This window comes from Etheostoma cragini, chromosome 5 (assembly GCF_013103735.1).
Source record: "Etheostoma cragini isolate CJK2018 chromosome 5, CSU_Ecrag_1.0, whole genome shotgun sequence".
Taxonomy (NCBI): Eukaryota; Metazoa; Chordata; class Actinopteri; order Perciformes; family Percidae; genus Etheostoma; species Etheostoma cragini.
The window spans coordinates 16,988,737-17,016,498 of record NC_048411.1 but is presented as its reverse complement, the minus strand read 5'-3'; the positions used below and the strand labels follow the sequence as shown (position 1 = coordinate 17,016,498).

Genomic DNA, 27,762 nt, shown 5'->3' with positions numbered 1-27,762 from the left:
ACACCCATCCTCCTGACCTCTTAACCCTCAACATCCCCTGGCTCAGTAGAGCCAGAGGCATCCACAATTACTGCTGTTAAGTCTTGTCAAGTAAATGAAGCATAGCCTATATTTTTTCTGACACTCATGAAGTCTGTTGACATGTCTTCATTCCCTGCTGGTGGTATTTTTTACTTGTTACAATCACTTTTTCATATCCCTGTGTTCCGTTTGAGCTCTTGTTCACAAATTCCCTCCATAATGAGGACAATAAAACAACCTGAAGTTACTGGGCTTCCATTCACAGCTGGCTTCTCATTATCCCCCCTTGCCTCTCTCTGCTGGCTCCTGTCCTCTGCTTTTTGGGTGGCACTGATGATCAGTCATTAACAGAGCCAGGTAGAGAATTAGCTGTTAAATGGCTCTCTCTGGGTGTTTGTTTACTTGTGTGTGTGCCTGCGGAGGCTCCTGGCCGGTGGGTGATGAGTAACAGACACAGATGGTGGCCATCAGCAGGCTGGCTAGCTGGCTGGCTGGCTGGGGGCAGATTAGCAGCCTCCCGTGTCTGAGCAGCCCCGTCCTAGCCTGCTCCCACTCCCACTCCCACTGAGCCCCAGAGGAGTGCCTGTCTGTAACTCTACTCGCTTTGGCAAGCCTCATGTGTTGACGGAGGCCAACCATGGGCTTATCTCGTCTCATTCCTCCATCATTGGGCCTTCCAGGCTCGGGGCTCCCAGAGAGAAGGGGCGGGGGTGTCTGGGGGGGATGTCTGTGTGAAAACAGCCTTGTTTTGAAAGGGTAATGCTGTTGCCTTTTAGTGGCACAGATTTTGTAATTAGAAGTAACTTCACACCACTAAATGGAGCCTTATTTAAATCCATACTCATTTGCACTCTCATAGTATGACGACTGGGTGTTAAACCTTTTCTTTAATTGTCGGCTAAGCCTTTTTTGATTCATAATTAAAAGTCTGGACTTCCACCCTCTATGTGTTTATGTATAAGATGGTGGCTGCCACATGTGCCGCCTCCATCAGGACATGTTGTTAATCCCCTCTTCCGCTCCATGAAAAATGCCTACAGTGCAGGTTTTACCATAATGCCACATGTACGTTACAGTGGACAGGAAGACCAGTTCACACAGTTCAGGTCAAAGGTCAGCCAGATGCAATGTGGAGGGCGCAGGAGGGGGGAAACTGGGCAGCCTTTAGGTGAGTGTTCAGGGGTCTGTTTGTTTTATAAACAGTGGGAGCAGATTAGTATTGGAGCCAGGTTCCCTCAGCCATATGGGGAGGATGTCCTCTGTGTTACAAGGCTCTTAACAATCCATTGTGTTCATAGTTGGAGACACACAGTCACTGGCTTCATTTCTGGTCACCACTAATGATGAGATGATGTTGTTGCCATTACACACGTGTGGACCCAAGGATGCATGGTCTGCACCACTTCCATTCTGGGCATAATAGAGTATTGAATGATTGTGTTAGTAGAGGCTCACAAGCCTTGAGTCACTGGCGGTGTTGGCACACGAAGGCCCTCGTCAATGCTTAGTAAAAACAGGAAATGGATGGACCCCCCCCACCAAACCTCAGCGCCAGTCTAATGAATCCTGCTTGAAGATGTTTGTGTGTGGCTCATCTACTGAAGACGCTCAGCCCTTCCTGCCATTGTTTTGGGTTTTTGTAAGATCCAGTGGCAGTAAAGTCTCTTTGATGACTCCAACTGTCATCGCTCAGCTGGACTGATGGGTCTCTCTCAACACTCAAGGATTTACACAAATACCCCGTTGTTTGATGGTTTAAATGCTCTCACCCAAAGCACCCAACTGTACTGCAAATACATATTTTAGGATTGAAGGCCCCAGTGGGAAACCAAACCTGAAACCTGAACACATTTTATTGGATTGCCTTCCAATCCAAATCCAAATAACAGCAACCATTTCAACACACCCAGCTGAAAAATGTTTGGCTGGCCTGTTAAAAACAGCTCCCGATGGTGATGCTGTCAGCCAGATAAACTATTTCACTGTGCCAGGATACTGCAGTGCTGCTGACAAGCTGGTTGCTTAAGGCTGTGTATGTGTAGTAGCTGCCTTATTAAAACTCTTTGCTGAAGCATCGGTGGATCCCAAACTTTATTGACATACCCTTGCTGTCCTATCAGATGAGCTCAAGTGCCCCCTTTGTGCTTATCAAAAAATAGAAATCATAATCTGATATTTATATCTTTGGCTTCTCCTAAATCAGACAGTAGAGTCCCAAGTTGGAGCAGAGGACACCCCCTCACAGCTTGTGTGTAATATAGATCAGATGAGCAGAAACCTGAGCGTTACCGGGCAGGAACCATAAACCTAACCAATAATTTTGATGTTCAGCTATGTAGATGGGGCCTCTCTAAAAGGATGGCCCTCGAGTCCAGTGCTGTGAGGAAGACAGGCGTCCAGCAGTTGAGTAGGGTAGATATACACACTGAGGAACACAGAGCAGGTTTGGTTCCCATGGAAAGAGCTCGAGTTTGGCTTTAATGTTATTTACAATGAGCTGAGGGGATGAAACAGCAGATCATGTATCAGCACAGAGGGTGTTGTGTCTTCAGAGCTGCATGGACAAAGCCCCTTCATCTCCAGGCTGGGGTATAATTGAGGAGGACAAAGGCACAGCGGTGGGACTTGTTAACACTGCTGTTTTGGACCGTTGGCAGCAAGTTTCAGTTTTAGCCGGGGGGGCTGGATCTGGTTGCTAAATATTATTGGTTTATACCGCATTACGACCCACAAGGATTAATTGTTTGTTAATTCTGTCACGCCTTCTAGCATTAGCAGAGGGTTCAGCTGCAGGACAATTCCGCACTCTGTGGACTCCTGATCCTAAATATGTGATCAAGTCTTACAGGTGCTTACTATGGGCAACACAGTTTATTTATCTGGCACACAAAGCGTCAGTTGAGATGGCGGTTCAGAGGATGAGGCTGAACAAGAGTAAATGCACCTAATTTCAGTTTGCCCTCACTTTTGTTAAACGTTTCTGTCTCTCATGTTGACATAAGTTGTACATTGTAAACACAATGTATTAAGCAGTCACAACCTGTCATATAATAGGTTACAACATACTAAGATGCAAAACATATATTTCAAAAGGAAAAAACATTTTGTGCAAATGCTGATTCAGCAGCATTCAAAGTATTTGTTTGGGCTTTTCTGCCTTTATTTGATTGGACAGCTAGGTGAGAAAGAGGGAGAAGACATGCAGGAAATTGTCACAGGTCAGATTCAAACCTTGGACCTCTGTGTTGAGACATAAACCTCTCAGTACATGTGGACCTGCTCTACCATTGACCCAACCTGGCCACACTCACAGCATTCTTATCCAAATCTTCATCATTCCACTTCTTCTATCTTTTTTTTAAACTGACCATACTATGAATGTTTTATCACTTTTTTCATATTCTATGCTATGCCTTTTAACATACTACACTCTGAGGTTTTATGAGAAGCTTGTTGACCCAATGGTGAGCACTGTGGCCTTACAGAGAGAAGGTACAGTGTTTGAATCCTGGTTCTCCTGGACTTTTTTCCGCGAAGCTCGCATGTTCTTTTTTGACATACTACTTTGACGTTTTTGATGTACTATATTATGACTTTTTTATTACAATTTTTTTTTACATACTGTGCTATGATTTTTATTAACATACTACACTATAACTTTTTAAGAGTAGCTTGTGGGCCCAATGGTTAGCACTGTGTCCTTACAGCGAGAAGGTAGCCGGTCCTAACCCTGTCCTGGACCTTTCGCTGTGAAGTTTGCATGTTCTTTTTTTGGCATACTAAACTCTGATGTTTGGGACTTACCATCCCATGACTTTTTTTGACTTATATAGTATACTGTGACTTTTGTATCACATTACGTTTTACGTAATACAAAAAATACGTTTTACAAAAAAATCATAGTCTAGTGTGTCAAAAAAATCATAGTATAGTGTGTCCGAAACATGATAAAAAGAAGTCATAGAATGATATGTGGAAAAAAGTGATAAAACATTTTTATTACTTTTATACTATGACTTTTTAATGATTTATTTTGTCAGACTGTTATGAATTTGTTATGACTTTTTTCCGCATACTTTACTTCACTACTTTACCATGACTTTTTTATACAAACTGTACCATGACATATTAATCCCCTTATTCAACATACTATACTATGACGTTTTATCACATTTTTCAACATTCTATAGCTATTTTTGACATACTATACTATCACTTATTTATCACTTTTTTTGGTAGCTATACTCTGACCTTTAGACATACTATATATACTATAGTATGATTTTTTTTACATACAATATTATCCCTTTTTATCACTTTTTTCGACATACTTTCCTATGACTTTTTTATACATACTGTGCTATGACTTATTTATCACTTTATTCACCATATTTTTGACGTACTATAATATGATTTTTTTTTCACTTTATTTGGTAGCTATACTATAATTATTTTTAACTATTTTTTGTCATACTTTACTATGACTTTTTAATACAAACTGTACCATAACATATTTATCCCCCTATTCAACATGCTACTCTATGAAATTTGATCAAATTTTCGACTTTCTATGACTATTTCTGACCTACTATACTATTACTTTTTTATCACTTTTTTAATCATACTTTACTATGACTTTTTCAACCTGCATACTATGTCTTTTGAGCCTTTTCATCACTTTTTATCAATATGCTATACTATACTATACATACTCTACTATGACTTTTTAATCACTATTTTCAAAATGCTATACTCTGACCTTTGGACATACTATGCAACAGCAATTTATCATTTTAGCAGTCACACACTTTTGGTTCAGGAAATGCATTTTCCTGTTAATATTTAAATGCTAACATCGACTAATGGTCTAATTTGTGAAAATTTGTTACAGTATTTGATTCCCCTTTGATACAATAATTCCTGTCTGGAAGTCATAGATCACCACTGTTTCAATTTCGTTCTAATGTGCCACATCAGTGACTTTTGACTTTACTGTAATAAAAATTAACAGCCTCTTCACAGCACACAGTCTCTTTTTGGATATCTGAAGATGTGAGTCAACGAAGCCACATAAGAGCACATCTGGAGTTTGGACTTCAGCTAAGGGTTTGTTAATGCATTAATGTCAACTCATAATGCCATATCATAAATCTTGTTGTGGCCATGATTGCATGTGTGTGCAATCGTCACCTAACGTCAACCCCACAATTACATCTGGTCCGGGCCTCAGATCATGATAGATGTAAGAACATGATTGCTGCAGATAAGAAGAAAGTACAAATTCTTAATCACTGAGAAACACATGAACAGATGAGGGAGTCAGAGAATGTTTCTTGAGTTTGCTCAATTGATATAACATGCAATTATAAGGAGCCCTAACAAGTAGATGCAGAGCCTTGCTTTCATTAACTAGCAGCTGAGTTATGGTCAAATGTGACTGCTCTTTTCTGTTATCTGATCTGTGCTTTTGAATGAAGGTTATATGAGGAGATTTGCCCTGGACGAAGGATGCATGAAGGGGCCCTGAGAAAGAGGAGTTATGCCGAGATGGCGTGCAAGCCGCGCCGACCATGGAGATTAGAAGGCAGAAGAGAGAGCAAGCATGCGCTGCCAGTGACAACAGCAGGAAAGATAATAAAGCAGAAGGTGTTTCCTGTGAGCATTCCCTCAGGAAAAGTCCTCTACTGTGGGTTTATTGTGGACTAGATGCGGGCTAAATCCTTGGTTGCCATCTTGAACTGATTTGCTGTAGGCTTGCAAATCAAATGAAACTTTACTGATCTTTGCTATCACAGGAAGGGAGGGGTTGCAGTCCATTTAAAGTACATGCTGTACATACAGATGGACGTGCAAGCACATACACATGCACACATACATATGTAAGCTCCCAAGATCCTATTGTGTATGTTATCCTTCACCCCAGTCAAGACAAACAATGGTCTTGGCTCATAACACATGGCCTCACTGACTCAGATGGTTGTTGTCCCTCTCCTGATGCCATTACCTATTGTCCTGATGTTCCGCTCCTCTTGCTCCGAAGATTAACTCATGTGGGATTGTCCAGATGTCCCAGGTGCTCTCAATTCCATCACAAATTAGATGCAGAATCACGTTACTTCTAACGTGTGAACCCCCATCACAGAGAAACGTCACCACCAATAGTCTTTAAAATTTCAGTCCCGACCGGAGCGTGCTGAAGGAAGCTTTGTCTGGCGGAGCTGTGTTTCCAAGCTGTTGGTTCCAGTTGAAAGAGCCACTAGGAACCAAAGCATACCCCAGCTGACTTTTAATCACACTCACCCAGTCACAGAGAGTAGCAGGCCTGTAATTAGTTGACAATGGGCCCCTCTCTGGTGCACATATTGAGGATGGCTGATGGGTGGCCTCAGAATTATTGATCAAAGACATAGGCACAGGAAGAGTAGGGGGAGCAACAGGCCTGGTATAAATGTTTGGCTGTGTGAACAACAGGTGACATCTTACAGGCCCACATCTAGCTCTGACCTGCTGTGAATAATTATATTTTAGAGGGAGTTTGCCACGCACCAAAAGCTATGCTGAAAGAAAGAAGTCTGATAGCAAAGGTCCTTTGAGATGAGATGAAGAAGAGATGATTAAATTGGATAGAACTGATAGAACAGTACTAAAAGTAAGCTCTTATCTTTAAGCCCAATAACCCTTGATTCATATTACACCTTTGCTAGGCTTTCTGTCCACGGCACATTCAGTTTACAATTAAATTATGGCAGACTTACCAATCAAAATCAAAAGTCATTTAAAAGACAGACAGATGCACAAGAGCAAGTTTTTAATTGTGTACTGATGGAATTTGTGGCCGAGATGAGAGAAATTACAGACGAAGGTGAGAGACGTCAAAGCAGGTAAGCCGGAAAAGGGGAGAAAATTAACAACCTGCGTGGCGATATTTCTTTTTCTAGAACGACCCTATTCGGCCCCTGGTTAACTTTCCCTGGTATTCTTATCTTAACCAACCAACCAACGAAGGCAACGAGAAGGCCTACTAGCCATTTGTATTGCACTGCATTTACATAGGAACTCAGAACAAGTCGGATTTTACTCTGGGGATTGCTACATGTAGGTTAACCATTGTTAGCAATACCAGTTGATAACAACACATCAGGCTGTTTGCATGCATACAACCTACGTAGTAACATGTCCAAAGATATACGTTTGACAGTACTGTGTGTACGACGGATTTAATGATACACAATTTAGACAGATGTGCCTCGTTGGATTTCAAGGTCCGCTCAATCAAAGGTTCTGTGAGGTGCTCCGACTTCCCAAGAAAATCTGACTTCAGGGGGCATGTGTCTGACTTACAACTCTTAAACTCCAACTTCCAAGGACGAATGGAAAGCACTGTTAGAGGCAGAGTAAGTTGAGTCATGCTTTCACCATCCTAGAAAAACTGTTTTTACTAAAATTTGTCAAATCTGTGGTCATAACTTGAGTACCATCTTGCAGGAAGAGAAAAAGCAATAATATGTAGCTGTATGTTATCTGATACTTGAAGGGATTTACGAAATTGGCCATAGTTAAGTGTCCTTTAACTAGTATAAATCCTCCTGAGAGTTACATCAACATGAACTCTGACCTGTCTAGCAAAATCTCATCAATTACCACTTGTTCCACAGTCATACACGGGCCAGAATGTGTAAAATACAGTAGCTCATTCAAGAATGAATAATCCATTGTTGGTTGGATGGATCCAGCAGCGGCTGCAGCACACATGTGTTAGTGCTGTGTAATGAGGCCCAGACCCTGGTGAGGTGGATGTGGTCCAGCTTGGGCTCCATGCCTTTCCTCCCTTGGCCTGCCTGTTTCAGATATCACTCTGATGTCATGGGAGAGGCAGCGATGGTCGGACCAGAAGGCCCTCCTCACCTCTAAGGGGAGGTGAAAATGTCACAGGTTGCAGATAGTTGAGTGGGGGAGAAAGATAAATATGAAACGAGGCTCTTTCTCTCAGCTGTGCTTCCTGCTTCCAAACTCATTCATGTAGCATTCCTGAATGTAAAATGATCCAGGTTATAAAACTGTTCCTACATCCCCTGAATCACTCCATTAAATTATCCAAGGATGTCTTGGAAGAGCTGTATGTAAATTTTTTCCACACATGAATTGCATCATCTGAGCTACCGTGTATCTGGTGTTTGTGCTATCAGCTGACAGTGTGATAGTGACTGGTTGTGTGCCACCCAGACCCAAGGGACCCTAAGGAAGTCATAGGAACTGGAAATCCTCTTGCTATGACAACATGAGCAGTCTGGCCAGCAGCTCACACTGTACTCTGCTGATTTCTCCTCCGTTGGAGCCTTCAGTTTACACTAGTGAAAACATTTGCACCCCTCAAAAGAAAACGCCACATACAATATAACATGAAGCTAACTGGTCACACAATACCGTAATTTTAGCTATTTGAAGTAGATGGATCGATGATTAAACATAATTTCTTTTTACCAGTGTATCTCTGCGTGTACTGTAAATCTTCAGCAATCCCCACCAATCCGTCCTGAGATGTTGACATTTGGAGGATGGCTGTGCATCTATAGTTGCCAACAAATGACTCTGGTGACACGTGTACAATGGAGAACTGGGCAGTAGCATTTCTTTCTATATTTTGTTCACTTGTCTATTTGTCTTGCCCTGCGTAATAAGCATTTTCCATAACTGAAAACACGTTAGCATGCCGCTGTTAGATTTTACTTGTTAATATGGACAAATTATTTGTAAATCTTTGCAACCATTCACCGAAAGATCCAAGCAGGCCTGCCTCATTGCATGATCTAAAGGAGCAAGCACACCAAGTGTCAAGTTTTTCCTGGCAACGTACTTTCTAGCACCAGACTACACCCTCACCAATCCGGTGTTTTTCAGGAAAGAAGCGGATCATCTTTGGCAAAGAGGGGGAGACTGGCAACACAGAGACGCAGCGCCTCCGGTGAATAGCTTTTGAAGTGTCCCTCCCTTCATCTCCCACACTGTGAGGCATTAAAAAATATACCCTATATCCCCTCTTCATACATCAACTTGCAGAGCTTTACATGCTGACACAATTATCCCCTCGTAATTCCCCTACTTGATGTTATGCTCCCTGTGTGAACGCCTCGTGCCTGTGGATAAAAGCCAGTGGTTTCTTCTTTTTCTTCTTTTCTGTGGGGAAACCATGAACTTAGAACGTCCAACTTTTAACTTCAACGTATTGGGACCATTACTCATGCATTATGTTATGTGTTTTGCTCATGACTGGTATCACCCTATAAATGCGTACTCACAAACCGGCGGGTTACTAATCCATTCCCTGCTTCCTCTCATCCTTGAGGTATTTTTGGGTCATTTAAAAAAACATCACCACCAACATCTGTTTTATCTTTGTTGAAACTTTGTTGTTGTTTTTGATATGTATCGGCAACAGATGGTTGTGATAAGAATGTATCACCTTATTTATATCTTAAAGGACAATGATAAAGTCTGCATGGAGTTAGGTACTCTGCACCAACCTCTGAATGTACCACGTTAGCAGCAGCTCAGGTAAAACTAGAGCTGCAACAAGTTAGCTAAACAATAATTAAACAGTTTTATTTGTTTAATGATTTATTTTTAAACATTTAACTGTTTTTAATGTATTTTTTCATATTTTATAAAAATTGTAATTGTTTTAGTGAACATTAGTCTCTAAATTTACTTTTTTACAGTTTTTTTTTTTAGGTTTTTCAATCAGTGTTAAGCATTTTGATTTGATTGGTTGATTAATTGATTAATCATGTTTTCTATAAAAAGTCAGAAAACCAGGAAATCACCCATTATAATTTCCTTAAGTGACCTCTTCATAGGTCTTTTTTTGTCCAACCAACAGTTTACTATCATATATGACAAAAAAATGCAAAAATCTTTTGATTGGAGGAGCTGGAACCAGATGTTTGTTTGGCACTTCTGCTTGAAAAATGACTCTCGAATAATTCTTGCAAATTTGTTTTCTTTCTACCTGATAATCGTGGGAGCTCTAATTACAGTAAAACAGACACAATGTACCACACAGATTTCTGTCCTGGCTGTTGAGTTATGATACCACAGTCTCTCTTTCACCCTGCTGTGTCTCTCCTCTCTACTTCTACATTGCTGCTCACATTTTCTCCGTATGAAAACAGGAAGAGGGTGTGTTTGGAGAGCTAGAGCCGGTGGAGTCAAGCCGCTCAACACTGACTGACCGTGGTCTTTGTGTTCGAGTGTGTGTGTGTGTGTGAGTGTGTGTGTGTATGTGTGTGTGTGTGTGTGTGTGTGTGTGTGTACATGCCAGGATAATTGCTTTCAAGGAGCCCCTGAATGCCTTACCCTTGTTTCTCTAACTCTTCAGAGATCTGCACTGTTTGCTTTGGGCATTGTGCCCCAAAGGCAACAGCTTAAACCTGGTGTGCGTGGCAAGCTACCTGAAACATGCTACTTCATGTTGGACTTGTGTGAGCAAATATCTGCAAGCTCAGATGAACATTTTCCACTGTTGGACCCCATTTAGCACACTTCAATTCTCAACAGGTGCTTTCTTCTGGTCTAGCAGGGGCTTCTGCACTGTTGGATGTGCAGAAATGTGAGTCCAGCATTGCAGGCAGGGCACCAGCCTGGTGAAGCCCGATCTGGTGGAGATTAGGGGTGAGCTGTGCCTCACCCGTTTCCCCTCCCAGCAGGAGCTGTCATGTCGGCTGTGGTGTCCTGCTGCTGAGCTTCGCTCCCATTGGGTGTAGGTCAGGGGCCAGCGTCAGGTCACACCGCTGGAGCTTTTTTACTGACCTCCTCATACACAATGCACGACAGCCAGCGTACATGCGATCTGACAACCCAAGCCTGAGCAACAAAAGAAAAGGGATTCTGAGCTATTTAACTGCATCTATTACAAATTATAAGTAGCATCTAGGAGTTCATGCAAAGTTGCACAAATTTCCATGGAGCAGGGAATGTACACAAGTTGTTTTATCACAGAAAACTGACTCCGTACCAACAGCATTTTGTGTTTAAATGACCAAGCTTGGTAGATAATTGCATGCTGGTGGTATTTTGTGCGATAAGATGTTCCGCTGTAAAAAGTCAACAGGCCTCCCTCCTTTTCTGCCCCATGGCGCTTGTTAGCTGGGGAATTTGATGGGCCTGTCCATGAACAATCCAGGTCAGTTAGACGCTGAAGTGGAATGAGAAATATGTGGAAACTTTGAGTTATGCATGTGACGGAGAAATGAATGGAGGAGAGGAGAACGGGCAAGACGAGGACATATCTGAGGGTTGATGCACAGTATTTTTGGTAAAGTCATTTTTTTAAGATCCTTCTAAACAGCCTTCATTGCCAAATATTGCCTTTTTTTCATATGAGTGTAATTTAATGCTTCATATCCAGTCGTACAGACCATGAATTAATCTGACGGGGCAGCTGGCTGTAATTTTAGAGGCTCTCGGCCATGACAGACCAAAATCTCATTGCGTGGCTTTGAGACCTGCTGTATCTGATCTAAAGAGGAGTCTGCCTGGCGTAGCGTCTCCCGAACAATAACAGCAGCGGTGGTCAGGCTATTAACAGAACTGTCCCCGCGTGGGCTAAGTGCTGCGTGCTCCTCTACTATATCCACACTTACAATGTAATGCTGTAATCCTTCCTGAGAAATTAATCATAAAGACTATAAATCTTTCCAAGCCTGCCTCTCATTTCCCGCTTTAGCAGTGCAGCTGGGAAGACCTGGAGTTCCTCTTTCCCTTTTTCCTCTGCCAGAACAGCAAAATGTTTTCTCTGATGTCCGTGGTGGCCTCTGTCACTTCTCTGCTGACTCTGAGTCCAAGAAGTCAAGTTCTTCCAACATACTGGGTCACTCACTTATGTTCCGCCTGTATTCCTGCCAGAAGGTAAACTCCTGGGCTGAAGGGGATGAAAGTCTGGCTGATTTTAGTGCTGATGTGCATGCAGATTAGCGTGGTCCTGCCAGAATGTCATACATTTGATTTGTACAGAGAGTCTGGCCACTGTCCATTGACAAGTGTTAAAGGTCCCATGACATAGTGCTCTTTGGATGCTTTTATATAGACCTTAGTGGTCCCCTAATACCATATCTGAAGTCTCTTTCCCAAAATTCAGCCTTGGTGCAGAATTACAGCCGCTAGAGCTAGTCCCGCTATGAGCTTTTCTTAGGACGTGCCATTTCTAAGTCTGTAGGTTTTGAAGAGGAGAGGGGGGGCAAGATGGAGGCTGGGGTTGTGGTCTTGACCTCATAAGGGGAAAGATCCCAGATCGGCCCATCTGACCTTTCATTTTCTCAAAGGCAGCACAGGATACCCAGGGCTCGGTTTACACCTATCGCCATTTCTAGCCACTGGGGGACCATAGGCAGGCTGGGAGAACGCATATTGACGTTAAAAACCTCATAAAGTGAAACTTTCATGACATGGGACCAGGGTCTGAAATTAACACCCGATCACCTGCCAAATGTGGGTGAATTTTGCAATTGGTGGATAACACTGTGAATCTACCTGCCACATTGGCAGGTAGCCAATGAAAATTGAGTGATTCAGACGCGTAACTATCGCAAAGCAGGGTATGCAGTTGCTTACAGGCCCAGACCAATTAGGGGCCTGCATCATTGGAAGACATCGATTGACAGCCGTTACCCCCTTTTGCATTTTCATCACTCGCGAAAATCCTGTCAGTCCCACATGCAACCATCGGGAGCGAGAACGGGTCAAATTCACTTCCTTGTTTCTGATATGAAGACAGGACGTGTGTGATTTGGACATCTCACATTTACCAACAAAACATACAGCAAAAGGCTGTGCATGTCAGATTGTCCCGCCAACATGTATACATTTTAATATCAATGTAAGCTGTAACGATTTTTCACTATAAAGTTTCTGAAAGTTCCCGCTGTTTCAATCCTGTCGGCTCGCTGCAACTAGTGGGCTGCTGCTCCATTCCCCCCGCGACTGACCGAATGAAACCTCATCCCAGCTGATGTTCCAGCCCAGGATAGGAAATGATGCCTCTATGATGGAATATCAAGGTGGGCCTCGCCACTACAGGTGGTGCCATGTCCACGAGTAGGATACCATGAATAAGACAGGACAGGCTCATAGAGACACAGCAATTCCTGTTTTTGACCTTTATGAGGCAAAAAATCTGGCTGGTAAAAGGTGACAGTGGCAGGTGGTTAAAAAAGTTCACTTCAGGCCCTGCATGGGACCTTTAACTTCCTCGATGTCAGGTACTCTGTTGAATTTTAAAACTATTAGATCTGCCCAGAGCCATGTCATGCACATGTCAACAAGAGGGGGGGGATGACAAGGCTTATATTAAGCAGTAGCATTGCTAGTATTAGCCTCATAGCGTTAGCTGTGATGAGCTGCAGATGACAATTAGCAAAGAATCAGAGCCTATTAAAAGCCTCCAACCTCCAGACAACCTTTTCAAGAAGCCTTAGTCGTACTTGCAGCTTGGCTCCAGGAACGGCAATGCTGGTTTGTCGTTGACAACTTTGGTCCAGAATGAAATAGCTTGGGAAATATGAGATGGCCTACCATTGAATGTTTTGAAATTCATGGTCTGCAGAGGACGAATCCTAATGACTTAAGTGATTTCCTGACTTTTCTGGTAGTGCCACCAGCAACTCACAGCTTTCACTCCTCTCGTAAACTATCTCAATATTTTTATTTTGAGCTTTTAGCTTAAGGCTTTAAAACACAGCAACACAGCGCTGATAGCATGGCTGTAGACTCAGTCTACCTTTTTTAAATATCCTCCACCCTTTAAGTTGTCCTTTGACTGATTTGTTGGCGTTGTTTCCACCTTTTTAATTGATCTCATTTTGACACTCCCTCAAAGGTCAGAGGTCAAACCTGAGTAATGGAATCTATTGCCTGTAGTGATTGCAGTGTGGCCCCGTTGACCTGGGCATTGTCTACATCAGCCTCAGGTTCAATAGCCTGACAGGTTGAGGTGAACACGGTCAGTGGTGTTCTGTCACTTACTGCTCTCTGAGGAATGTTACATCTGCAAAAACGCATGCCTGGAAGGGGCCCTTAAAAGCAATAGAGTCTAAAGTCGAAGTGTGGCATAAATTTTACCAAATTCCTTCACCTGACGTGGTCAATTATGTTGTTTTAGTTGTTCTACAAAGGTGTTAGTCAAGTGTCATGACACGGTCACATTAGAGCTTTTCTGAGTAATCTATAGTGCATGTCTGTATCATAAACAGTAATATCAGCTGATTTAGATAGTGTTGAAAGAATAAGCAAAAAAGGAAAGCTTTGGTCTTTCTTATGTGTGCAAGCACAATTTATCACCTCTGGGATTTCTTTTTGGGAGGGAAGTTCCTCCAGTCCTTTGACAGCAGTAAGACCAGCTGGGACGTTTACTGCTCTTATGCTCACTTGTTAGATTAAATCATTCCTTTTTGTGTCTTCATGCCTTGAACTGATCTCTACTGAAGGTTGTCCTTTTCTTTTCTTTTTTCTTTTTTTCTTATTTATGGCACTTCAAGAGTGCCAACACAGGAGCAATTTCATTATCAAGGAAGGTCACGTTGCTTTTGACATGACATCTATCCACAAACAATGTCCAACACAATAGACTGAAGCTATAACAGTTTCTCAGACTCAAGAGTTCACAGAGCCGACTTCCAGTTGACCAGCTAACCATAGGAGAGTTCAATCTCCAGACCTTGTGTGGTTTCCTTTGCCTGGCTGGGCCGGGGGGGGGGGGGGGAATTCACTACCTCCTGTTTACTCTTTACATTGGAGGCCAAAGAAAGTGATGGGGACTGGGGAGACAACACAGCGGGGGCACGCACGGCAGCCTGCGTTTAGGCTCCAGGCATCCTGCTACTGTGGGTGGTTTACCCAAGAGTGGTACAGAAGTCCACAGAGGAAGAAACCAAACCCACTACTGGACAGAGCAATCAGCACCTGCAGATCAGAGCTAACGAAGGATTACGTCTGCAAAGGTGGAAGAAAGCTACTATGACCTCTGTGCGCCTGAAGGCAGCCGTACTACACTATAAAACATTCAATGTAACGCATGGTGATTAAAACACACATGCATGCGTGAGTTTCAGTGTATATTTAGTATTATTTCATACAAGCTGACCAATTAGACTGTTGAAAATGCAGATCAATGTGAAAGAAATTAAGATAAGAGCCACTTGAAGATCTGTCAAATTACACTCTTGGCTGAAGTTCCAGCATTGTTCATTTTGTGTACTTCCAAATTAGAATCACTGAGTGCCAACTGAGGGGTTTATCTGGCAGTGCTGTCTGAGGTGGAGGGGCAGTGCGTGGACTTGTTGTTACCTTATTTCTGGAATATGAAAGGCTGGTCTGGACTGGGAGACAGCTTTGACCAGTGCCCTCCTCTCTGCTCCAAGGAGGTCCGGCTGATGGATGGGCTCTAATCAGCAGCAGACAGACCTGCCACAGGAAACATCTCCCTATCAAAACCAGCCCTTCTCCAGAGACCTGCTGATAGCCACAAAGGGAGAGGGGGAGTGGAACCAAAAACAATTGGATTCGCCCTCATTTTGTGCATCAAAATCTGCAAACTGTCTATTATTTACTGACCGGCATGCGATTTACAGGCCTGCCGCGAAATGGTTGGAGTTTGAATAACTTGAAAACAATTGCCAAAACCTTTTATGAGAAAACGTGACTTGTTGATTTCCCACTGCATTCCTACAACTGTTAAAGCAATAGTTCCACATCTTGGAAAAGATGCTTATTTGCTTTCTGCCTAGAATGAGAAGAAACATTTTATACCACTCCCATGTCTGTACGATAAATGTGAAGCTATAAACCTACAGCCAACAGCAGGTTAGTTTAGCTTAGCTTAGCGTAAAGACTGGAAACAGGAAAAAACAGCTAGTCTGTGTTTTAGTGAGCTTAAGAGGTGGTGGTTAACTTTGGACAGAGACAAGCTAGCCGTTTCCCCTCTTTATGCTAAGCTAACGGCTTCTGGTTGTAGATTCACATGTACTGTACCAACATGAAAGCGACAACAACCTACCCATCTAACTCTTTGCAAGAAAAGAAAAAAAGCACTCAAAATCTCATTTCATTTAAATCTGATAGAGGTAATGCAAATATCACAACAAACAGAGGTAATTTATCAATGTTTGTAATGGTTGTAAATTAGGCAGTAAGTTCTATTTCATTATGCAGGGAGCATGTTAAAGCAAAGATAAAGATCATTGAGAGACTCTAGCATGTTTAAGGTAGTTTCTCCAACATATCCTACATACAGTAGTGCTTGAATCTCAGTTGCAACAAGTTTCTTGCCTAAATACATACCATGTTTGCTTGCTCGTTCCACAAAATTATGACATGCCAAGTACTGATTAGTAGTATGTGTTGCTTTAAGTAAGGGTTAAGTGTACCTTTCCTGCTAAGCCCCTCCCCTTCATGTGTGTCTGCAGGAAGCACCGGACCTGTCGGATTTTGATTTGCGCTTTGTCTCCTGGCCAAAGGGCTTTTCTACCTCTGACAGGTGAAGCTTTACTCCTGCCAGGCAAATCCCCCCCAAAAATCTCCCTCTGCATGTCGAGATGAGCAAGGCGCGGGGTCGCCATTTGCTTTACGTATGAATAGACCGATCAGTCTGCCATGTTGGAATGCTGATAGCTGTTTGCCTTTTGGGCCCATGAAAGCTTGTCTCTCCATATTGTGGTAGCAGAGATAATCCCTGAAAAGATCCTGGGCGTCCGCTCTGTTCTCATACTCCCCCACCTTGATATTGCCGTCAGGCAGCTCCCTGCCTTCTGCATTGACCCATTTAGTCACACTTGGACAGATGTGAGGGGGGAATCTTCAACTTGTTTAATCGTGGAGGTTTCTACGGAAGAGGATAAGGGCCAAATGTAAAAAATTGGATTTGAGTTCTAAGCTTAATCTCAGAATTCAGATTTTTTTTTAAAGTCAGAATTCAGAGTTTTTTTTTTTATCTGAATACTAAAAGCAGAATAATTACTTTACTTCTCAGAATACTGACTTTAAACGTAACACCTAAATACATTTTTCAAATGTTTTAGTGTAACTGTGATTACAAGTTTTCTTTAAGTAATCTTGACTGCCCTTTGTAATTAGCAGGTTTGTTCAGTCAGATATCACCTATATCTCCTTCAACACAGTGTGTTGTAAAGTCAGGCTCATGGAGGAGAGGTAAGAGAGCAGGTTTGGGCATGCCCTCTCAGTCCTAATCCTAAAGTCCCCCAGGGTTGTACCCACCTCAATCATCTGTTAAAAATCACTCAGTTTCCATGATACTCAGGAAAACAGGTACATAGTTTCCTCCAAGTTCTCCTCAATTTACAAATGAAATACCTCAAACTTCCACCAACACTGAAATGCAACATAAAGTGTCATCTTTCGGGAGGGACCTGTAGATCAAGGGTCATTCACAGGGGCACCCGTCGTCAATGAAGGCGTACCACACTAAACAAAGACCAACAAAGGCAGGAAGGGTAGAGCTGTTGAGCCCTACACCCATTGCATCAATCGTGTACACAGTGTCAGGGCAGTACGATGGGTAACGCGGAATGTTTTTCCTGTTTAGTATTCCCACTCAGGGGATTCTCTCTCTGAGAGAGCATTGGGGTCTGCAGTGTAATGCAAACACACTCAAATCATGGCTGTGATGTGGATGTTTAGACATCAGAAATGTAAAGGTGTGAATACACAGTTCTGGGAGGCTGCTTATTGGATGGAGGCCTTTGTCACACTTTGTTCTTCTTGGCTGCAATGAACGAAGACATCGGTTAAACACAGGAGGCAGGGTCCTGGTTTTAAGCCGTAATGGTGCACACTTTCAAAAAATCCTTCCCCAAAAGAATTCATAGTATTGCACTTACAGTATGTACGTGAGTAAGTACAGTAGTTGTATAAAGACTAGTTTTGGAAGACTCCCAGAGTTGCCAATCTGCTTGTAGACTTTCAGCTTTCACATGGAGACAGTATAAATGTTGTGTGATCAGTTGCCGATCAAAATAAATGAAACTCAACAGCATTGCTCTATTGTTTTGTGAATGTGGCTGGGTGTCACAGTTGGACAGAAAAGATCATAATTCGAGACGGTTCTACCATATTTTTCGGTGATATCACACTCATATGGAAGCCGTGTATATAACGACGTAACTGCAAAGATTTGTGTGGAGGAATAAGATCAAATCCTGTTTCACACACAGGTCAGCATTAGCCACGGCTTTTCCACCTATTCCATACGCTGTACTATAAGCTACTGATTCATGAGAAATAACATATTTTGGTACTGTATCTGGACTCTGTAAATGGATGGTTGTCACTTTTGACTGATGTTTAACTAAGTGTAGAGAGTATTTTTGTGGTGATCAGCAGTAGATTACAGCAAGGACACTGTTGGGGTATGAGAGATGTGGTCTGCAGCTGTTTGTTTCAGCTAAATCATAGCTGGACAAGTTGTGCTGCCAATCAACACATATACTGGCATCATGGCCACCAAGGTCATCCTGGTAGCTCAAAGGATTAGGCCGCATTCTGCATCACAAGTATGGATCCAAATTATGAACAGGCCATAGCTTTTTTTCTGCCACCCTCGCGTGTTTTGGGGTCTAAAAAGATTTTCTTACAAAGGATTGAAGTGTATTCTCTATTAATATTATAATGCATAATAATGAAAGAGGTCTTACTGAATCCCTCAGCTGTGTTTTAAAGCCCTCAATCCTTGAGCGAGATGAAGTGCAACAAAACGTGTTGAGTACCGAGCATGTAGATCAACCCATTTTAGAGGCTGAAATGGTGCAGCGCTTTGTCCAAATATTTTCTCAGCGTCCCAGCTTCTTTTTGGAGGCACTTAGCCTTCCCACACAGGGCTCAGAATAATGACACATGGCTTTGACATTGACTTTAGGCCTGTTTTGAGATCGTTAAAGGTCAATTTGTCAGCATTCAACACGAGGCAGACAGTGAGATGTGTTTCAAGGGGCCTCACATCTGGACCTTTTGTGTTTTAACAGTGTCCTGCTTCCTCTTTTAGAAACCTGAAGTACGTGTATAATGGGAAGGCCACGTTCCACAGCCAGTTGGTCTCGTTTCATTAGCACGCTCTGGCCCCCGACTTTCATTCAAACACGGCCTATCCCTGCTGGCCCAATCCTACCCTTCTTCCTACAGTCTCATTCTGGGATAACAATCATCAGTTGTAATGAGTTGATTTAATTATCAGCTGCTCTTGAGGAAAGGAAAATAATAGTATTATTGAAAGGCAAGCCTTGTGGAGTGACAACATGAGTTGTACAGAAAGCAGAGATGAAGGGACGGCAAGACGAGGCCAAGGTCTGGACTGGCAATCAGACACCACGAGGGCAGCTTGATTAAAGGAAATGGAGCGAGTGGAAACTTTGAACGGGGGTTTCATTAGTGTTTTTGGTCTGTCTGGGTGATAGTAACAACAAAACAGATGCTGAAACAATTAGGGCAGGCAGAGGATGTTTTTACTCCCACTCTGACCCCCAACCTTTCCTCTCGCCTTGTGATTGCACATCAAAGTTGTCGACGTGTTAAAGTTGATTTTATTGTTTGACTCCTTAAAGCAGTTGTCAGTTGTTAAAGGAGCTGTAGCTTGTGGCTGCAGACCAGCTCAGAACAGACAGCCTCAGATTAGATCAGTCCCTGCAAAGCCGCAATGTCGAGGGGTGGGATCTACTCGGGCACATACGCACACATTGTAAGGTCCAAAAAATGTTTGTAAAATGGTATGATTGTCCTTCCTCATTTCAAGTTATATTCATGCATTTGTCATCCCAAAAACAACTTTCAGTTTGAGACCAATAACAAGATAATGGAACATTGAATGCACCAGCCTTCCCTGATATAATTATTTCCAGAAAAACTACAAAACAAAATGTAAATTAATGCAGATTTCCATTCACTACTGTTATACGAATATTAGGAGTTGGGTCAGTAAACAGTTGCTGGCATTTTGTTTTAATTTTTAAACTTTACATTCTCCTAATCGCTCAAAATGAGGGATGAGGAGACAAGGCTGGGGAAAAGTTTTTAGAAATTTTTAGCATTGGATAAAAAAAATGTAAAAGCCAAGTTTGTCTGTTTACTGTAAAGTCAGTTGTACAGTATCTATTCTAGCATTTGCCTCTATAAACGACTGCTTTTACCAAAACAAGTGGGCTGAGTTAAAACTTAACAAGTGTGAATCCAATCCACTTCAATCCACTTTATTTGTATAGCACATTTTACTAACACAAAGTTACCAAAGTGCTGCACAGAAAACTCAAACATACAAAACAATTAATGTAAAATATTGTAAAAACAAAATAAGAGCATCTGGTTTAAAAAGATAAAAAAAATTGATAAAAATAATAAATACTAAAATACAATAAAACAGTAAGAGCCATCAGAGGACCACACAACTCACATGGAGTTAAAAGCCAAAGAATAAAAATGTGTCTTAAGACTTAAGTGAATGTCATTTCTAAGATTTTTTGGGGGGCATTTAGGCCTTTATTTGTGAGGACAAGGGGAGAGAGAAGGTTAATGACACGCAAAGGGGCACTGCGCCAAGGACTGAGCCTCTGTATGTGGGTGCGTGCTCTAGCAGGTGAGCTACCCAAAGAAATCTCCTTTCTTATGAATTAAAACAAAACATCATTCATAAGAGCGTGTAAAGATTTTCCACTTGACCCACCTAATAATGATACAGTGTCAGCAGCACATGACATGGATATAATAAGCGGACGATGCACTGTCAAGGCGAACACACACACACACACACATACACACACACACACACACACACACACCCTATGGTTTGTTTGCTCTGAGCAGGGGGAGGGCTGGCCTCGTCTTAGAGGTGACTGATTTACAGTTTGTTGCTGTCTGTCAAACAGCTGACAGATGGGGAAAACAGTGCTGCCTCCGCCACACTGTCGCCCTTCTGAAGACGCCTTGCAGTTTCCCCGGTGGCAAGAATGTTGAGGACAACTTCTTGAGTTTGATGAGAAGGTTTACAGCAACCATAAACATGTAACAGTAGAGCATTTACTTTACATTTTTTTACCTGTGGTGACCATTGAACCTGCTAAATCTCCTGTTTAAGGATATTCAGACACTCAAATCAAACTAATCCTACATGGTACATGATCAGCTTCTTAGCTCAAAGGTTTTTTTATTTAAACGGTTGGAAAAACAGTGTCTTATTTGGTGCTGAAATGGGAATAAAATGTAACAGAGCTTGTCTGTGATGAAATGTCAAGTTGACTATAAATATTCTGAGATATAAATAGTCTAGGTATTCCTGACATGCTCATAGTGTGGGAGCTAACTTGCTTAGTTTTTCTAAAAGGCTCCAGTGTTGGGACACTCAGAACTTGCCTTTTACAGTAACTGCCATCAACCTGTTTGTGTTGATTGTGCCATGCTGCATAGAGCACATTGTAGGCCTTTGAATTATGTAAAAAGTAATTTGGGGGTAAAAAAAACAAACAATTAAAGCCCACTGATGTCTGTCTGAGATTTGAGTTTATGGTTATACTCACCAAACATTTTGGTCAGGGACTCCATTCTGGTCTTTCTCAGTACCAGTCAGGTCGGTCACGGCTCTTTCATTCCTGTACTGAAGGAAACGATCGAATAACGGACAAAAGTTCCACTCAGATGTTGTGAGACGTTGAATAAAAAGTCTGCAACGCAAATGGTTTTCACATGGCCTCCTGTTTGGTTTTCAATATGACTTCTCATAACAAGAAGAGGATTTAGGTTTCTGTGTCTTTAGTTTAAAGGAAAACAGGCAAAAATCATTCTGCAACTTATTGATTATGAGATCCAGACATTTCCTGTCACTTCAGAATAAATCTCCTCGTTGAACAATTTGGAATAAGCATCTAACTTTAAAGAAACAGCCAGGTTATCTTAAAAGCAGGCCAGGTAATTGATTTTAAACTTAATATCAGCCCTCCAGTAGAATGTGAATGTGGATGGAGAGACTAATTTCCTCCTAATTGAGCCACAGGGTTTTTGTTTTCTCAGGAGATTTTAGACCAAATGGAGTCAGATTCCTGCAGATCTCCTGGGATGATGGGAGGGCCGGGCTGGAGTCTGGCAGAGCCGGGAGATCCCAGCAGTCCCCCTGGCTCCTAATCCCTGTTATTAACTCTACTACACAGAGAGAACTGGCCTGCCTGCCACTACCCTCTCATCAACCCTGTCCTTTGTCCCTTTCTTTCTTCCCTTACATCCTCTCTTTCATTAGACTCATCTCCCACTTCTTTATTTTCTCCTGTCATTGTTTCCTACGGTTTCTACAGGATTTCCTTCCTGATCTTCCCCATGAGTGCAGGTGAGACACAAATCTTACGCACACTTCGTTTTTATTTACGAAATGACTTGTCTGATAAAAATAATTCATTTGTGAAGTGAATGGAAAACTGACAAGATAAGAGGAGTTATTGTTCTCGTTATTGTCACAAAACCACCATGCTCATCTATTATTACAACTCCAAACAAAGAGAAATGACAAGACACAAAAACAATGTTTATATTATCATTCCATCACGCATTCTTTTAAATAAACAGAGCAACTTTATGCAGCTATAAAAAAAATGTCTGACAGAAGCATCTCAGCTGGAGAGGACAAACTGGCCTATTTTAACACATCCTGTGGTTCTTGTTGTTTTGTCCATTGAAAAACATACATTCACAGTATACTGTGGAGAGAGAGAGAGAGAGAGAGAGAGAGAGAGAGGGAGAGGATGGGCCCAGGGGTGGCACAGAGTCCTGAGAAGGGAGAGGGGAAACACCTTGTGACCTCCTTGTCCCTGACCAAGCTACTGGATGAGACAACAAGGATGGACGAGCAGAGAGCAGCGATGAACAGCTGCGGTGATTTGAGCTTGCAGTCGGTTGTTGTTGACTTACATTTAACATCATGATTACCTGTTTAAAACTGGTGCATTACAAACAAACATTCTCATTAGGAGGGAAAAGTGTAAAACAAGTAAAAGTGTTATATAAGCAGTGGCTCAAATGTAATTTGTGTGTGTGTGTGTGTGTGTGTGTGTGTGTGTGTGTGTGTGTGTGTGTATGTGTGTGTGTGTGTGTGTGTGTGTGTGTGCATGTTTGCTTCTTGGCAGACGTGCAATAAGGAAGGTAGATAAGTCATAAATAAACAGTCAGGATTTTGTCTCTCGCGGCAACAAAAGTAATCAGCTTACAAACACTGCTGTAGTTTGGCTCTGGACGGGCCATGTTTGGGTTTTGATACGGATGTCAAACCAAACTGTCTCCCAGACACAGACAGCATGACTTCTGCTGCTGATAAAGCCGCCGCTCCATTTGAGCCATCGAAGAAAAAAAATTCCTTTGACAATTGTAAATGTCTTGTTCACTGACCCAGAATAAATGTTGAAATAAATTAATCTGGATGGATTTACTGTATTTCTTCCGACTGCAGCATCAAAAACAAAGGAAGCAACAAGCATTAAAGTTTGCCACTGATTTAGCATTGTTGACTTCACAATGGACAAAAAAGTATCACAATTAATCAGATCCAGAGATAACATATTTTTTTATTTCCTTGCTTGTCAAAACTTGGTGCCTTTATTAACCATAATGCAACTCGGCAGCTGACACTCACACTTTCATAGAGATCTGAGATTTTGGGTGTATTATTCTAGTTGAGGCTAATTTAGTCTTGAACCACTAGCCTTGAGCAGAGATGAGGAGTTGGCTACGAGGTCTGGTGAGCTCACTTCTTTCTTACAGCACATTTCAAATGGACACTGACTCAAGTGACATCACATGAGGCAGCAAAAGCCATCAGTAAGTTTTTTTCAAATATCCTGTAGCACTCCTCAACACCTATGAACAGATTTGATGTGTAAAGTTGGTGGAGTTCTCCTTTAACTCTGCAAAAATTAATGGGGGAAAAAGGTGAGCAGAAAACAGAGAGGGTTACTTTTTTGTTGAGGGGTATTCCAAATTTTCGGGAAAGCAGGAGAAGGTCATCTACCCTTTTCTCAGCTTAGATTTATATTTTCTTTTAGTCTTCTAAGATTTATTGCAAAATTCTTTTTAAAAAATTACATAAAAATAGCATTTCTGCGTGCCACAGGTCGAAAAGGTGCATTTGGTTATATGCAGTGGACAACAAGACAGTCATAATTTTAGCAGCCGGTGTGTATGTAAAAATGTTTGTTCCTGAAAAATATTATGGTTTAGTTATTAACACTGAAAACTGTTGTACCAATTGTGTACTGTTGTATTATAGAAATAGGAATACATTATAGTATTTTTTCCTCTTACTCAAGGTGTAGGTGAAACGTCTGCCCAGTCCAATAATTTGGCAACAGTCCCTAAACACTGTACTAACAATAGTACAACAGAGGTACAGTAGAAAAATCTTCCCCAAAACTCTGAACAAGGGACATAATAGTCCAGTCTTCCTGTTAACAAAAACTAATTAACATCCATTGTTTTAACCTAATCTGGGATACATGATGACATTTTAGAAAGCACTCTAACTACAGGTGCATTTCCCATCAGGAGAAAATTGCTTAGAGTGCCAAAAATGAAACAATAGAGCAGCCTTATCAGCGCAAACATATCCAATGAGTGGGTGGAGTTCACTTATCAATTTAATGCTGAGGTCCAGATTAGGCAGATGTGGAGAAAAGATAGAGCTGTTTGTGATATGGCTGACCTCAAGCTTAAGGTTTTAATGAGGCACACACAGCACAGCACAATTCCCTCTGGAAGTTATTTACAGAGCTTTCCATTTCACACTATGACAATATATTTCATCTTTGTGCTTTCTTGTGATGTTTCATTTCTTATTGCACTGAAGCTGCACACAGGCAGAAGCAAATTGTCACACAGGAGTAGCGGACACACTGCAGCCAGTGATCCTCAGAAAACGTGCACGCTGACAAGATGCTCTGCCAATTGGCAAACCCCTCAGCCGGAGCTGTGCCCTCGCACATCTGAGGGTGTGGCACTGGCTCCACGGCACAGGAGTGAGACCTCGTCTCGCGTAGCAGAGTCGGCACTTAGCAGGCCGACGCGAAATGTACACGGCTGTGGCTCACAGCTAGTTATCAGATTGGATGGAAACACAAATCTCGGTCCAACCGGAATAATTATTTCTATTCCACATAAAGTGTTTTTTAGCGGGGACTGTGTGCACTTAGGGACCAACATTGTCTCTGAAATGACACCACAGTGTGAGCTTGACCCCCTGTGGCCCTGGTCCCCGGGTGTCTCAGCGTGATTTGTGGGGCCTGGGGTCTGCTGTATTGGCCACAAATCAAGGAAGAGAGAGGGGGATATGTGTGCTGCCATCAATTTTTACACTTCAAACAAACCCCAGGTCCCAGATTACACCTTCAATCACTTATCTCCCCCTCTGACCAGACTGGAGCTATGCAAAAGACCCCCAAGTCGCCTGTCAATTCACTCCAGTGAACTTGGTAAAGATAAATATCACACAACTCGCTCTTCTCAGAAGACTATCAGCTGCTGCAAATCATGTGATGGAAGCACCTTTCCATTGAACGGCTGCATCAATAATACCCTTGAGCAAATAAGAAGCTAATGTTCAGAGTGAGACAGGAGCAGTCACATCAGAGCAGCGGGGTCATTACAGCAGCAGATCAAAAGCAGTCACAGCAGAGGTAGGGACACGTGTGGTCCAGACATAAGAGAGAAAACCCTGTGACGCAATGCAGCTATTGGTGGCAAGGTAGCAATGGTTTATATAAGATGAAAAGGGGAATATGACAGAAAATAAAACCATCTCCTAACTTCTTGTCAAAACATGGCATTTGTATAGTTTATTTGTATTTTCTTTTGAAAGTAAATCCTCCTTTAAAGCTCATGATCATCTTCCCACCCCTCTAAAAAATGACCTAAGGATCAGCAGCAGGACTTTATCTTGGCACCTATAAAAGCTCTGATTAACAAGTGAGGAGGTCTTCTGAAGATATCCAAGACGTTGGTCTAATCTGACCATCTGTTTCTTATCTACTTGCCTTTATTTTTTAAATTTACTAAGTTATTTGTCTAAGGGATACCGGGCCTGCAAGCAGCAGGCAACCAATCCTCTCCCTGGGGAATGAGGTAGAGGTGGGACCCACCTGGTTTGTGTTTGTGTGTGTGTGTTTGTGTTGGTGTGTGTGTGTGTGTTTTTGTGTGTGTGTTTGTGTGTGTGTGTGTGTGTGTGTGTGTGTGTGTGTGTGTGTGTGTGTGTGTGTGTGTGTGTGTGTGTGTGTGTGTGTGTGTGTGTGTGTGTGTGTGTGTTTATTTCTTGGCAAATGTGCAATAAGATATGTCATAAACAAGTCAGGATTTTGTTTCTCGTGGCAACAAGAGTGATCAGCTTGCAACTACTTCCTCTGGTAGTTGGGCCCTGGCCATGTTTGGGTTTTGACATGGATGTCAAATCCACTCTTTATTTCACTGAAGGCAATTCACTTGAGCTGGCTAAGAGTATCATTGCAGGTCTAAAAATTGGCATACATATACATATGTACATGCATAGGTTGGATGTTAACAATCCTTTTCTCAATTTTCCAAATTTTTTTTGTGGCAGGGTGTTTTATTGTTGGAAAACCGTAGTTTTAAAAGGCTATACAGATAGTATAATTTTCTAATTTCTTGCCTTGGAAATTGCAATGCATTAACTATCAGTAAGTGATGGAATCGGCAGTTAAATGAACATGTATTAACCAACAGGCTCCATGAAAAGAGTATAGAAATGGACATTGTTAGCACAATGATGGTGTCAATGTGAGGTTTCCTTTTGTTTTGGTTTCAAACCGGTGCGTTTGCTTGTTCTTTTATCATGGAAATAAATCCCCAGACTTGACAATTGAATTCACACATCGCCTGAGCTGCGCGCTGACGTCTAATCTAATCTTCAAACAGATTGCAATTCACTGTCGATGTAATCACGCTGTCATTTCAATCCAAGTCACAAAACTGGTAATATTTCTGATGGGGCGAGCTCGGCTGCAACACATTTCAGTTAGATATTTTACATATGCCTCATTCCTGAGCGAGTAAATTGTATATTTTGAGCACAGATAACTAAATTTTACAAGCACGTAAAATTACGCTGGTGACAAAATGAGAGACCAGATGTGACGCATTTGACTGTCTGCATATTTAATTAACGTCCGTTTAATAGAGTTATTGTGATGTTAAACGAGATGAGTTGAAATGTCCAGACCTGTTCCGCACATGAGCTAAATCCACCGTTTCTAACAATATCGCAGATAAACTAATGCAAGGCTGAAATCAGAATCAGAATCAGAATCCGCTTTATTTGTCAGGTTTGAGGACACACACGAGGAATTTTTCTTTGGAGCATGCTCACAATGTGATTACACGTACAAAACAACCAAAACAAAAATATACCCACTAATATACACACAACATATACATACTTTAAAGAGAAACAATATAAAGACATGAGTGAATAAAGAGTTCAAAAAAAAAAATGTAATGTATAAAAACAATATTTCACGAGACAAGTAGAGAGCGAATGCTGGTGCCACCTGACCAACAGGTCTGCATCTGTCCGCGTTGTTTATATGATCCCATTAATTTAGTAACGGACCAAAACTGATCCACTGTGTGATGATTATCATTATTAACATATTGTTATAGCATGTTATTAGAACTTGCTCACGCTCGCCAATTAAATCTCTTCAGTACAAT

At 41.9% G+C, this 27,762-nt stretch overlaps 2 long non-coding RNA genes across 2 annotated transcripts in view; both read right to left on the bottom strand.

Moving 5' to 3' along the window:
- Positions 1-11,309, bottom strand: part of LOC117944905 — a 12,915-nt gene extending 1,606 nt beyond the window's left edge. The window contains exons 1-2 of the long non-coding RNA XR_004656690.1: positions 11,297-11,309; positions 3,674-3,678 (exon numbers count right to left, since the gene is read on the bottom strand). This is a non-coding gene — a long non-coding RNA (uncharacterized LOC117944905). The remainder of the gene's footprint in view (positions 1-3,673; positions 3,679-11,296) is intronic.
- Positions 11,310-18,213: 6,904 nt separating this feature from the next.
- On the bottom strand, positions 18,214-27,668 carry LOC117944908. The gene is made up of 3 exons (XR_004656693.1): positions 27,569-27,668; positions 25,529-25,532; positions 18,214-18,224 (listed from the first exon to the last, which is right to left on the bottom strand). It is a non-coding gene; the product is annotated as an uncharacterized LOC117944908 (long non-coding RNA).
- Between the last annotated feature and the right edge of the window lie 94 nt (positions 27,669-27,762).